This window comes from Dermacentor andersoni, chromosome 2 (assembly GCF_023375885.2).
Source record: "Dermacentor andersoni chromosome 2, qqDerAnde1_hic_scaffold, whole genome shotgun sequence".
Taxonomy (NCBI): Eukaryota; Metazoa; Arthropoda; class Arachnida; order Ixodida; family Ixodidae; genus Dermacentor; species Dermacentor andersoni.
The window spans coordinates 124,637,539-124,651,448 of record NC_092815.1 but is presented as its reverse complement, the minus strand read 5'-3'; positions in this window follow the sequence as shown (position 1 = coordinate 124,651,448).

Sequence of the window (13,910 nt, the reverse complement as noted above, 5' to 3'; positions counted from 1 at the left end):
ACTTGGTGGCGAAGGTTCTTGCGGACAACTAAAAGGTAGCGTGCACCGGTGGTCGAGTAGCTCTTCTTATACAGCGCGCCTCCATCACGTAGGCGAAAGCGACTGCCTGCAGGTGACTCCTGTGCTGCCGCGAAGAGCGGTTGTAAGCTCTCGTCCTTGTGCTGCTCGGATATGACGGTACCCATATCCGGATATTCCGGGGACACAAAAGCGATGTATTCATCAAAATTGTCCGCATCACATTCAGTTGTTTGAAGTGTCATCCGAGAGAGACAATCAGCGCCAGCATGCCGCCGGCCACTTTTGTAGCAAATAACGAAATCGTATTCCTGTAGACGGAGGGCCCAGCGCGCTAGTCGTCCTGAGGGATCCCGCAGATTCACAAGCCAGCATAGCGAATGATGATCTGTTATCACAATGAAGGGGCGCCCATAGAGATACGAACGAAACCGTTGCACGGCGAAGGTGACCGCCAGACACTCTTGTTCGGTGACTGTGTAGTTGCGGTCGGAGCGGCTCAAGGACCGGCTAGCGTAAGAGATCACGTGCTCACTGTCGCCAACACGCTGAAATAGCACAGCACCGATGCCTACGCCGCTGGCATCGGTGTGAATCTCAGTTGGTGATGAAGGATCAAAGTGGCGAAGAATTGGTTGGGATGTCAACAGGAACTTGAGCTGGCGAAACGATGAGTCGCAATCTGCAGTCCACTCAAAGGGAACGCCTTTTTGGAGAAGGCGTGTAAGGGGATGAGCCATATGTCAGCAAACCGGGGAATGAATCGGCGAAAATAGGAGCACAAGCCCAAGAAACTTCTTAACTGCTTGACAGAGTTGGGTACTCTAAATGCTTCTACGGCCGCAGTCTTTTGTGGATCTGGTCGGATGCCTTCTTTAGCAACCAGATGGCCAAGCACTAGAGTTTGTCGTTCCCCAAAACGGCATTTTTTTGAATTGAGCACAAGACCCGCTTTCTCCAAGCAGTTCAAGACCAAATCCAAACGTTTGTTGTGCTCACTAAACGTTCGCCCGAAGATCACAACGTCGTCTAAGTAGCACATGCAAACTTCCCATTTTAAGCCGCGTAATATCGTGTCCATGAACCTTTCGAACGTTGCGGGCGCGTTACACAACCCGAAAGGCATCACGTTAAACTCGAATAGTCCGTCGGGTGTTACAAATGCTGTCTTTTCTCTGTCTTCCTTGTGTATAGGAATTTGCCAGTAACCTGACCGTAAATCGATTGAGGAAAAGTAAGATGCCGCAAAGAGACAGTCGATGGCGTCGTCAATTCGTGGGAGCGGATATACATCTTTCTTAGTAACGGCGTTTAGGCGACGGTAATCAACACAGAACCGCCAGTACCGTCTTTCTTCTTCACCAATATCACGGGGGCTGCCCAAGGACTAGATGATTCTCGAATGACGCCTTTGCATAGCATTTCTTGGACCTGATCGCTGATTATCTTGCGACTTGCGAACAGCAACTTGAAATTGCATTAAGCAAACTCATGCAGTGGGCATCTGAAAACGGTTTTCGTTTCTCAACTGAAAAAAAAAAAAAAACTATCAGTGTTGCCTTTTCACAAAAGAGAGGCCTACAACCAGATCCCATCCTTAAGCTACATGAAGCCACACTACCGGTAAAACATGGACACACATTTTTGGCTGTTCTATTTGATAAAAAGTTGAACTTTCCAACACATATAGATAGCCTTAAAATTAAAGCGAACAATGCACTTAATATCCTCAAGGTCCTGTCCCGGAAACGCTGGGGCTCTGACCATAAATGACTGCTACGCATCTACCATACCTTGGTACGTAGCATATTATACTATGGCAGCATCATATATGGTTCAGCCAGACACCCTTACATCGGACGACTTGATCCAGTTCATAACCTTGGACTACGACTTGCAAGTGGTGCTTACAGAACATCACCTTTCCAGAGTTTATACGTTGACTGTAATGAGCCTTCTCTAGAGCAATGCGGAGTCCTACTAACTGTTTCCTACATGCTCGGAATGTAGTCCTCACCACAACACATATGATACAACGGCGTCACACAATGCCACTCACGCTTACACTATATACAAATAAACCGAACATGATTAGGCCGCTTGTCTTGCGATACGAGGAATATTGTCCGGATTATGACATTCCTCGCGAAGTCCTCCCCGTCGCCAAAAAGCCAAGGTGTTTGCCCCCGTATAGGTTATAGTGGTGGTATATAGCTGGCGTCTGCAGGTTCTTCGGAACCTGAAGCGTCCCCTTGTTGGGCTCAGTGGTCGGTGGCTACCACCGCCACCGAATTTTGAAACCATCCATTGGCAGAAGCGTTCGCGCGACTTTCAGATCGGCCACTGAAAAGAGGTCGCACCGATGCACTTTTTCTATTCACCCTCCGAACCGACCTAGACGACTTCCCACGTTACCACGTCTTGCATAGTGAAGGAACAAGAAGGCGTAAGCTATCCCCTTTCTTGGTGGCGAAATGCCTCGTAGAAAAAATTGGTAAAGATTACAAAGCCTTGAAAATGACCAGCGGAGACTTGCTAATAGAACTCAGAAACAAAGAACAAGTGCAAAAGCTGTCCGAACTCGCCAGTATTGGTGAATTCAAAGTCACGATTTCCCTCCATCGCTACCTAAACACCTACAGGGGCGTTATCGCGGAGGAATGTTTTCTCAACTTGAGTGATGAACTCCTCGAGAGGTCCCAAAAGCAAGATGTTATCAAAGTTCAAAGAAATTACAATCCGAAGAAACGATGAACAACTCCCCACTAAACAAGTGATTCTTACTTTTGGCACTAGCAATCTCCCCACATCTCTCGACGCAGGATATCTAAAGATCAATGTGAGACCATACATACCGAGGCCAAGGCGGTGTTTCAAGTGTCAGATGTTCGGCCGTGCATCACAATCATGTAAAGGCAAAGAAACATGCGCGAAATGCAGTGCCAACGACCATCCGTCTGAAAACTGTAACGCTCCCCCACGCTGTGTAAACTGCAAAGGGGATCATACAGCATATTCACGATAATATCCCTGTTGGAAGAAGGAGGTGATTGCCCTAACAGTAAAAGAGAAGATTTCATTTTTTGAAGCGAGGAAGAAGCTTTCAGTCTTACCTCAAACAACTTATGCCAATGTGGCGCGGTAGGGGGCAGCACCACATCGGTCTCGGGAGTCTACGGGGGTCACAGTCAGTGGTCCTGTAGCAACCGCATCCACCCCCTTGGTGGCAGCAGCCAGTGCTGCTCCACCATCATCCAAGATGGCCCTGCAGGCAGCTGTTCCGGAGGTCCCGACACTAAACAGAATGTAAAGGCCCGAGACGCGTGTCTCGGTGCCTGGCTCTTGACCATCCAGCGCCTCAGAGAAGGCGATGGAGGTCGATGCGAAAACCCTGGCGTCATCGACGCCAAAGGAAAAGCGTTCTTCTGAGCGCTCTAAGAAGGACAAGCTCCTTGTAATTGCGCTGAAAAAGGGACGGGTAACCTGAATGGTTACCGTCCATCAAACGTGTATTATTTCCTATCGCTTGTCACCTTTAATGTTTAAGTTTACACACATAATTACATTTTTCATTTCACAACCATGGCTTTCATTGTACACTGGAATTGCAGAGGTCTTGTACACAATATAGGTGACATCAAACACAGCATCAACACCTTTTCGCCAGTTGCAGTGTATCTTCAGGAAATGGATCTCGGTCCGAAAAATAGTCAAATTCTCAAAGGTTTCGCCGTTGTCTGAAGGGACCGCGTATGTTCCAGCCGCTTGTCAGGAGGAGTCGCTATCGTCGTGCAGGGCGGCACTCCTACACGAAATATCCAATTGAGTACATCTTTCGAGGCCGTAGTCATCACCATTCTGTCTCACAAAACCATTACCATTTGTTCACTGTATCACCCCACACCCATTTTACTACTAGACACAAAATTTAACAGCTCAGTTACCGGAGCCATTTGTTTTAGTAAGGTATTTTAATGCTCACAGTACTCTTTGGGGCAGTGTCAAAACTGACCAAAGAGGGCAGCTGGTTGACGAGTTTATTCTTTCCAATGACATCTGCCTTTTAAGCTCAGGTGCACCGACCTATTTTCACCGACTTCCCTCACTTTTAGTTGTTTAGATTTAGCTTTTTGCTCACCATCTCTTTTTAATAATCTTAAATGGGAAGCCCTTGAGTCTTCATAGGGTAGCGATCACTTACCCGCAGTCATCACACTCCTCTCACCACCACAAACCTTAGTAACTAGGCCACGCCGGTGGAAATTACAGCACGATGGCTGGCCGGTTTTTATTTAGAACGCGAAACTCGAAGTTGTCTTTTCGCGAGAGCTAATTGTTGACGAACTTAAAAAAAAAAAAATCCCTGAGTTTATAATCTCAGCGGCAGAAAAGGCAATACCCCAGTCATCCAGTATTGTACGCAACAAGCTAAATCCCTGGTGGACAAACTAGTGTGCTGAAGCCTAAAAAGAACGATTTGCACGATTATGGGGAACGGGCCGACGGCCTCGTCGAAATGGTTCTCGACACGGATGAATTATGACCAGCTCGGAAATACCCCGTTCAGGAGACGTTTGAGTAACTGGCAATGATACGGCTGTCAGCTGAGCTGCACAAATTGGCGTGTCCAAACCGGAGACGCGGTCAGTGCGATGATCCGGCCATCACCTGTCAGAATACGATCGGAATCAGCGAAAAGGGCAACCTACCTCCGGATTGGTGGGACCTGACGTCATCGGTGTCCTGACACCGGATAGGTGGGACCTGATGTCATCGGCCTCCTGACACCAGATTTAGGGAAGTGATTAAGCAGTGATCACGCAAGGCATAAAAGGAGCCACGGACGGCGGCAGTGATCGGCGACTACCACTTCATCATCAACTTTTCTGTATTTGAATTGTGCTGAAGGCTTTGCCATTATGAGTTTCTGTATTACTTCGCATTTTCTTGTACATATGTAAATATATACGTGTTTTTAAAACGTCCTGAATATCGAACCCAGCCTCACGTTCACTTACCCCGACACGAGGAAAGAGGATCCCACGTCTTCGAACCCCCGAGTCGCAACAGGAGGTACCCCACTTATAGCAAGCTTTTATATTTCGAACAGGCCAAAGCCAAAGCACGATTTATTCGAAGAAAGGCGGATAAATTATCATGGCAAAAATCTATATCTTCAATCAATAGTACAGTCACATCAAAACAAATGTGGGACCAGGTGAGGAAATTTAAAGGAGAGTACTCATCATACACAATACCACTATTTACGTGCCCAGGCACACAAACAACACTACAGGACCAGGCCGACTTATTAGGCGAACAATATTACAACGTCTCCAGCTCAGCAAACTACTCAAATACATACTTAAATATATAGAGTCGGCTGAGAAACAGAGACTGCCCCCTACTGGGGCTTCAAATGAACTTTGTAATAACGTCCTCACAGTACAAGAATCGAACAGAGTTCTCTTTGCCGGTAAAAAAAACGGCAACAGGTCTTGACCGTGTCCACTACACAATGCTGGCACACCTATCTCAAGCATCGAGGCACTTCTTAAATTTTTCAATAAGATATGGGAGTCGGGGGTAATGTTTACAGATTGGAAAAATGCAGTAGTAGGGCCTTTTCTGAAATCAGGTAAACCCGCAACATCCCCAAGCAGCTACAGACCCAATGCACTAGCAAGTTGTCTAGCCAAATCCTACGAAAGTATCATAAACATAAGACTCTCATTCATCCTTGAATCAAGAAGCCTAATAGACATGCACCAGTGCGTATACAGAAAGGGCTGCTCGACAACTGACCACCTTGTACGACTAGAACATGAAATATGTAATGCGTTTCATACAAACAACACTGTCTCGCAGTTTTCTTCGATTTAGAAAAAGCATATGATACCACGTCGCGATATGAAATGTTGAGAGCTGGCTGACCTGGGAATTGGCGGTAGAATGCTAAGTTGTCTATGTGATTTCATGTCAAATAGAACATTTCAAGTACGTCTCAGCACAATACTTTCACGCACATTTGCACAAGAAAGTGGCGTTCCACAAAGTTGCATTCTGAACACGACACTGTTCATAGTCAAAATGAACTCTGTAAATAAGATCATCCCGTCATCTGTTACGCACCCAATATAGGTCGACGATTTGCAAGTGGCTTGCCACGCCTCAAACTTACCCACCTGCGAAAGACAACTACAAATAACGATAAATAATTTCACACAGTGGGCTGACAAAACTGGTTTCCGGTTTTCAACACACAAAACTGTTACAGTTCTCTTTTCCCAGAAGCGAGGGTTACACTGCAGTCCAGTTCTCACATTGGATGGTACAACGCTGCCGGACAAAGAAGACTGCAAATTTTTAGGCGTAACTTCTGACACAAACTGAACTTCCATTAACACAACTAAGATTAAAGACAATAAGGCACTAAATATCCTCAAGGTTTTATCGCACGAGCACTGGGAATCTGACCGAACATGTCTACTACGTATATACTGGTCCCTTGTACGTAGCATGCTTGACGGTAGTGTAGTTTATGGTGAAGCTAGGCAGTCCTACATTAAACGACTTAATCCAGTTCATAATCTTGGCCTACGACTGGTGAGCGGTGCCTACAGAACACCGCCTGTCCAAAGTTTATACGTTGACTGCAATGAGCCTTCCTCACAGCGATCCGCAGAGCACTACTTACACTTTGCTATGTACTGAGAATTCGCTCATCACCACAACATATATGCCACAACATCGTAACACAGTGGAAATCACGGGTACACTACACGAATAAACCGAACATGATTCGGCCACTTACGACACGAAGAATACTGTCAAACTTACGATGTTCCTCATGAGGCCCTGCAGATTGCTGAAAGGCCACCAAGATTGCCCCCATGGTACAACTTTTCACAACTATGTGACTGGACACTAACACATCTAAAGAAAAAAGACATTCCACAAGAACGCATAATACAAGACTTCCGAGCTATTCAAGAAAAGCATAAAAACTACACAAAATTTTACACTGACGGCTCTAAAACACAAAAACACGTAGGTGTCGGGATCATAACGAAAAATTGGGATTATAGCATTCAGATAAATAAATTTTCTTCAGTCTTTACCGCCGAAGTTTATGCGATATGGACGGCAGGAAAAAAAATTACTACCGACAAGCAGATGAATGCTATCATATATACCGATTTGTTGAGCGCACTCAGAGCTCTAAACTTTGACTCCGCGTCTGAACTCCTGCTTGGCGATATCCTAAACATGATGACTTATAATAAATACGGAAGAATCATACGATTCTGCTAGGTCCGAAGCCATGTTGGGATACCAGGGAATGAAGCAGCAGATAGATGCGCGTTCATGGCAGCGCACGAAGGCATAACGCAGACAACGCAGAGACAGTATCCGATCGATTCATAAGGCCTTGGCATCAAAGTGGCAACTAGAATGGGACTCTTGCATAAATAACAAGTTACACACAATAAAACCCCTGCTTAGTGGAAGTCGCGCAGTCACCAGCAACGCTTCTATGAGGTGATCGTATGTGGACTCCGAATTGGGCATACACACCTGACACACAATTTTCTACTTCAAAATGAAAACCCGCCAACCTGCGAGAAGTGCCATGAACCACTTACAATAGTGCACATTATTATGACATGTCCAGATGCTGAAAAACAGAGACGGAAGCTTTTACAGAATCTCTATAACTTACCGATACCTTTACACCCCGCCTCAATACTCGGAAGTGAACCGCTAGTGCCTTTCACTGACTTGCTGAGCTCTTTAGAAGAAACCGGTTTTTTTTTGCACAGACTATAAAGTAGCGCAGCTTTCGCTGCTTTAACATTTGATTTCTTAATATCTTGTGGCTGGCGCAGTACGGCCTTAGTCGCTTTTGCGCCATTAAAGCCGAATTAACTAAGTAACGCATCTAACACACAATTTTCTATTTCGGAAAGAAAACCCACCAACTTGCGAGAAATGGCATGAATCGCTTACAGTAAACCACATCCTTATGTCATGTCCACATACTGAAACACAGAGGCGGAAACCATTCAACAGTTTGTATCACTTGCATATACCTTTACACTCTGCCTTAATATTGGGTGACGAGCCGCTAGTGCCATTTACTAACTTGTTCGAGTTTTTAAATGGAACTGGGTATTTACATCGACTTTAAGGTAACGCAGCTATGGCTGCCTTAACATTGGATCTTGTACTGTCCTGTGACTGGCGCAGCATGGCCTTAGTCACTTTTGCGCCATTAAACTCGAATTAATTAACTTGGTGATCGCGGAAACTCGCTGTCAAAACGCTGGAGTGAGGAAGCGCGGCAGCAGCGAGGAAGCCCGGCAGCAGCAGCGAGCGAATTGACCTTGTGTGCATCTCGCTTCAACGCGAACTCAGCGGCGAAGGCACAGCGCGCACGAAGCTATCGGCACTCGACGCACTCTGCCCCACCACAGATCGATTTCAACGTAGGGCCCGCGTGCCCGAGCCATACGCAGCCGTCACCAAAATAGACTCCCCCCACCCATTCCTCTCCTCCTACCGGTGCCTTGCGCGCGACGGAAGACGGCGCGCTTCATCCCCGGTTTCCGGCCTTGTGCGCGCGAGATCGAACATCGCACGCTTGCAGTGGCACATATAACATACGGCGCGCGGCGACGATGTTATCGCCCTTGGACTTTATACGGAACATCGTGGTGACGGTAGAAATGCGCCTGGAGTGTCCATATAATTGCTACCGCAATAACAGTTACAGGAAAGAAGCACTTAAAATACAATTAAAACATTGCGTACAATAACACACACACAGTACACTGCACTCGTGTATATGGCCTAAATACAAGCACCTTCGCCCAAATTACCTCGAAAGGGCTCTGATTGGTTTCGGGGCTTATGACACATGAAGACGGAGTGCCACAAAACTTATTTCCGAGCACAGTTCATTACCCGAACGCCGTCGGAAATGAAAAGGCTCTAGTAAGAAAGCCACTGCAGAGCCTGGGGGAGCCAATACGTGCGGCAATTTCTACAAGTGCTATCACTAGATCCATGCTTTTGTACATGTTGCATTTGGCTCACTGGCGAATGCAGAGGGGGACGGGAGGAGGGTGAGTGGCCTGGAGGCCCGGGCACCCTACGAATTATGTCAGCATTTCTTGTCAGCATTTTTTGAGTTAGTTCTGGTATACAATGTGTGGCACAGGAAATTCGTACGCTGACGAAATTGAGGAGGCAGCGGATCATGATTTATAGAGTATAGGGAAATGAGAACCGGCTACCATCATCCCCAGTTTCTCCCTCTCCCGTTTTCAATTAGTTTTGTTAGGGCCACCCCTTGATGCTACCCTCGATCCCACCTTGATTGTACCTTTCTTTTTTGATAGGATTCACATCGAGGCGCTCTTTATAAACTAGCCCCCGTAATGCTCGGTCTTCGGCTTTGTCTGTTTTATTCGGGTTAACATGGCTTCACTAAGTTTATAACGTAACTGATGCACCCACTCCCGAGCAAACCACACGTATAGTTGCGCGTAGTGTGCATGCAGGGCGCCCTAGCTAACGTTGGCCAAGCTTTTTTTTTAAAGGCATTTGAGTTTCAGGGTTGGGACAAAAGGTGTTTTGTTAGCAGTCGTCTTGCGCAAGATGCAATTTATTATCATTATTTAGATAAATAATGAAGGCAATTTGGCTAGGTTATTAAACACTAGCGAATTACGTAAGCTCAAATGTTAAACACCTACGCAATATCTAAATGCTACTGATGCATCCCTTTTGTTTTATGGGTGTTTGTTTTTCGTATACGTCGTACTACCTTGTCACTTACAGCTCCCGCCTTATGTAATGAAATGAAATATGAAGGCATGTTCTACGGTAAATGAAATGAAATATGAAGGCATGTCAAGACTCGAAAGGAAAGCGCAAGACAAACTAGAATTAAGAACCAAGCCCCTTGGGTTCTCTCTGATTCTTCACTCTCGTTGCATAACGAGGTCTGGACTTAGGCAGCCTTGAGGCCTTTAGGTACCAAATGGGGACCTTATTGGCTAATTGCCTGCTCTCAAGTTCACGTACTACGTGGTGACTGCGGTTGAAGGGGATGTTCCACATCCGCCACCATGGTAGCCAGTGACACTGGAAATAGCACTCCCAGGATTAAGTTTTATACGTGCAAACAAACAGCCGTGATAGTGGATGGAGGGACAGCCATTGCAATAGCCTTATCTGTCCAGCATCCTACGTGTCGTGCGAAGGTTGTGGGTTCGGCTCCCAACAGTGGCAAGCCGTCCATTTTTTTAACTTTCATTCATTTTATTAAGAATGCGAGACCAATCACGATATTATCACTTATTCATAATTAAAGTGACGTTTCACATAAAAAGAACAGTTAACTGCTGGCTTCACAGCCTTTATAAGCACTTTTATGTACTAATACAAAATTAAGGAGGCCGACAGATGGAGTAGCACACTGCGGTATAAGTGTTACAGAGAAAAGGCGCCTCAGGAAGATTGGCTAACGTTTCGATAGGAGAATCTAGATCATCCTATGGAAACGTTGGCCAGCCTTTCTGAGGCACCTTATCCCTGTTTGTAAGATCATCCTATCGAAACTTTGGAAACCTTTCCAAAGCAGCTTGTTCCTGTTGGTAACTTTTATACAACTTTGTGCACTAATAGTATCTTTACTGTGTATCACAAGCACCTCAGACATTACATTCAGCGAACTATATTTAGCGGACGCACAGATTAGAAAAGCCACTGCAAAGCAGATGCTGACCAGACATAAAGATGTTGACGGGACGAGCGCACAGTACGAGTGCTTGTCTTGTCCACATATGTGTGCGTGCTGTGCATTTCGCGTTGTATTTATCGACACAAAGATGACTGACTAGCCAGATAGATGTCTTAATATTGAACATGAATTCAAACATTCGTAGCTGAGCCGCGTATTATAGCTAGGAATAATTGCGGAATGTGTCCGTGATTACAAAACGCTCCAAACTTTTGCGTAAGTTCTGCCTTTTTCATGGGGCACGTTGAAGCGACTGTTGTACTGTGGTCAATGTGCGCCATCTTGGCACGGAAGAATTGCCTTACAGTGGCTGCGCATTTATACAGTACCAGTGGCACCCAAGACGATAATGGAAGAGAAAATAGTCTAGAGGAATTCGAAATCCCACAGGTAACGCCGGAAGAAGTAAAGAAAGCCTTGGGAGATATGCAAAGGGGGAAGGTAGCTGGGGAGGATCAGGTAACAGCAGATTTGTTGAACGATGGTGGGAAGATTGTTCTAGAAAAACTGGCCACGCTGTATACGCAATGTCTCATGACATCAAGCGTACCGGAATCTTGGAAGAACGCCAACATATTCTTAATCCATAAGAAAGGGGACGCCAAAGACTTGAAAAATTATAGACCGATCAGGTTACTGTCCGTTGCCTACAAAGTGTTTACTAAGGTAATCGCAAATAGAATCAGGAGCACCTTAGACTTCTTTCAACCAAAGGACCAGGCAGGATTTCGTAAAGGCTACTGAACAATAGACCATATTCACACTATCAATCAGGTGATAGAGAAATGTACGGAATATAACCAACCCTTATATGTAGCTTTCATTGACTACGAGAAAGCGTTTGATTCAGTCGAAACCTCAGCAGTCATGGAGGCATTATAGAATCAGCGTGTAGACGAGCCGTATGTAAAGATACTGAAAGATATCTATAGCGGCTCCACAGCCACCGTAGTTCTCCATAAAGAAAGCAACGAAATCCCAATAAAGAAGGGCGTCAGGCAGGGAGATACGATCTCTTCAATGCTATTCACAGCGTGTTTACAGGAGGTATTCAGAGACCTGGATTGGGAAGAATTGTGGATAAAGGTTAATGGAGAATACCTTAGTAACATGCTATTCGTTGATGATATTGCCTTGCTTAGTAACTCAGGGGACCAATTGCAATGCATGCTCACTGACCTGGAAATGCAACGCAGGAGGGTGAGTCTAAAAATTAATCTGCAGAAAACTAAAGTAATGTTTAACAGTCTCGGAAGAGAACAGCAGTTTACGATAGGTAGGCAGGCACTGGAAGTGGTAAGGGAATACATCTACTTAGGGTAGATAGTGACCGCGGATCCGGATCATGAGACTGAAATAATCAGAAGAATAAGAGTGGGGGGGGGGGGGGTGCGTTTGGCAGGCAGTTTCAGATCATGAACAGCAGGTTGCCATTATTCCTCAAGAGAAAAGCGCGTATAACAGCTGTGTGTTACAAGTACTCACCTACGGGGCAGAAACATGGAGTCTTACGAAAAGGGTTCTACTTAAATTGAGGACTACAAAACGACCTATGGAAAGAAGAATGATGGATGTAACGTTAAGGGATAAGAGAGCAGATTGGGTGAGGGAATGAACGCGAGTTAATGACATCTTAGTTGAAATCAAGAAAAAGAAACGGGCATGGGCAGGGCATGTAATGAGGAGGGAAGATAACCGATGGTCATTGAGGGTTACGGACTGGATTCCAAGAGAAGGGAAGCGTAGCAGGGGGTGGCAGAAAGTTAGGTGGGCGGATGAGATAAAAAGTTTGCAGGGACAACATGGCCAAAATTAGGACATGACCGGGGTAGTTGGAGAAATATGGGAGAGGCCTTTGCACTGCAGTGGGCGTAGACAGGCTGATGATGATGATGGCTGCGCATACATCCGTCAGAGATGCGACCAACGTGTCGTGCTGGGCTGGTTATGTTCCCACACTGTCTTGCTTGGTCTGAGGCAAAAACCAGCCCAGCTTTTCGCTGTAATGCGTGGTGCATGCCAGTAGGGTCAAGTTGGACAAGATGACATTTATTCGTGTTTTCGCAGCACTTTGAATATAGATCATATGTTGCGCTAGAGAGTGTAGACGATATTTTCCGTGCAGTGGGCGGTGGTTCAGCGGGCTGCGTGATCGCCAACAGGCTGCCGGCGGACCCTGACGTCTCGGTGCAGCTTCTGGAAGCCGGAGGACTGTAGACAGCTTCCAGACAGATACCGGCCATTGCCGGCATGGTCATGGGTGGTCATGATGATTGGGCCTACTGGACCGTCCCGTTGAAGAATGCGTGTCTTTCTTATCGGGATCAGGTGTGTAAATGTTTCTAAGGAAAATGCAAGAAGGAAAGGCAGAAAAATGCAGCTCTAATTCTTCCTTCAGCATCACTGTAGATCATGTGCGCAGCGGGGATTTTATAGTTCAGCCTCAGGGTAGCCGCCTTGTCGTCACGTGTAAGTGTGCATGACAGTAATTGAACCATAACTATTTATGTGTCATCGAGACATTAAACATATGGCTCATGGACAGGCCACCGGTGGATATGTACGCCGTAATTCCTTGGCAGTTCTGGCCGAGGTTGATGATCACCAGAAGAAGTCTTGACGCTGAGACAGTGATGCTATAAATTACTTTCTGTGTTGCTCAGTCATGTACCAGTTACGGTAAAATATAGCTAGCTGTGCTTGATTTCGCCCTTCTGATGCTTATTATAACACTCACGATCATAGTTGCCAATTGATATCAGAGTGGCACATGTGAGTTAACACAAGAAGGAAAGAAAAGATACATACTTACTATCGCGTTCAGTACGAGCTACAATGAAAAAGCGCGTGCTATAGCGGTCGCTCGTTTTAGCACATACTTAACCTTATAGTAGGCATACACGCACGCCCACCTTTATTTTTCAGTCAGTATAACAGCACGAATTGTAGGCAAACCTCATGGGCTTGAAAAGCCGCGCCTGGCTGACAGAAGGGATCCACTATTTACCAAATAAATGGAATTCGAAGTATAATACAATTTAGTAATAACGTCGTAAAAAGTATATAATGTAGAACGCCCCAC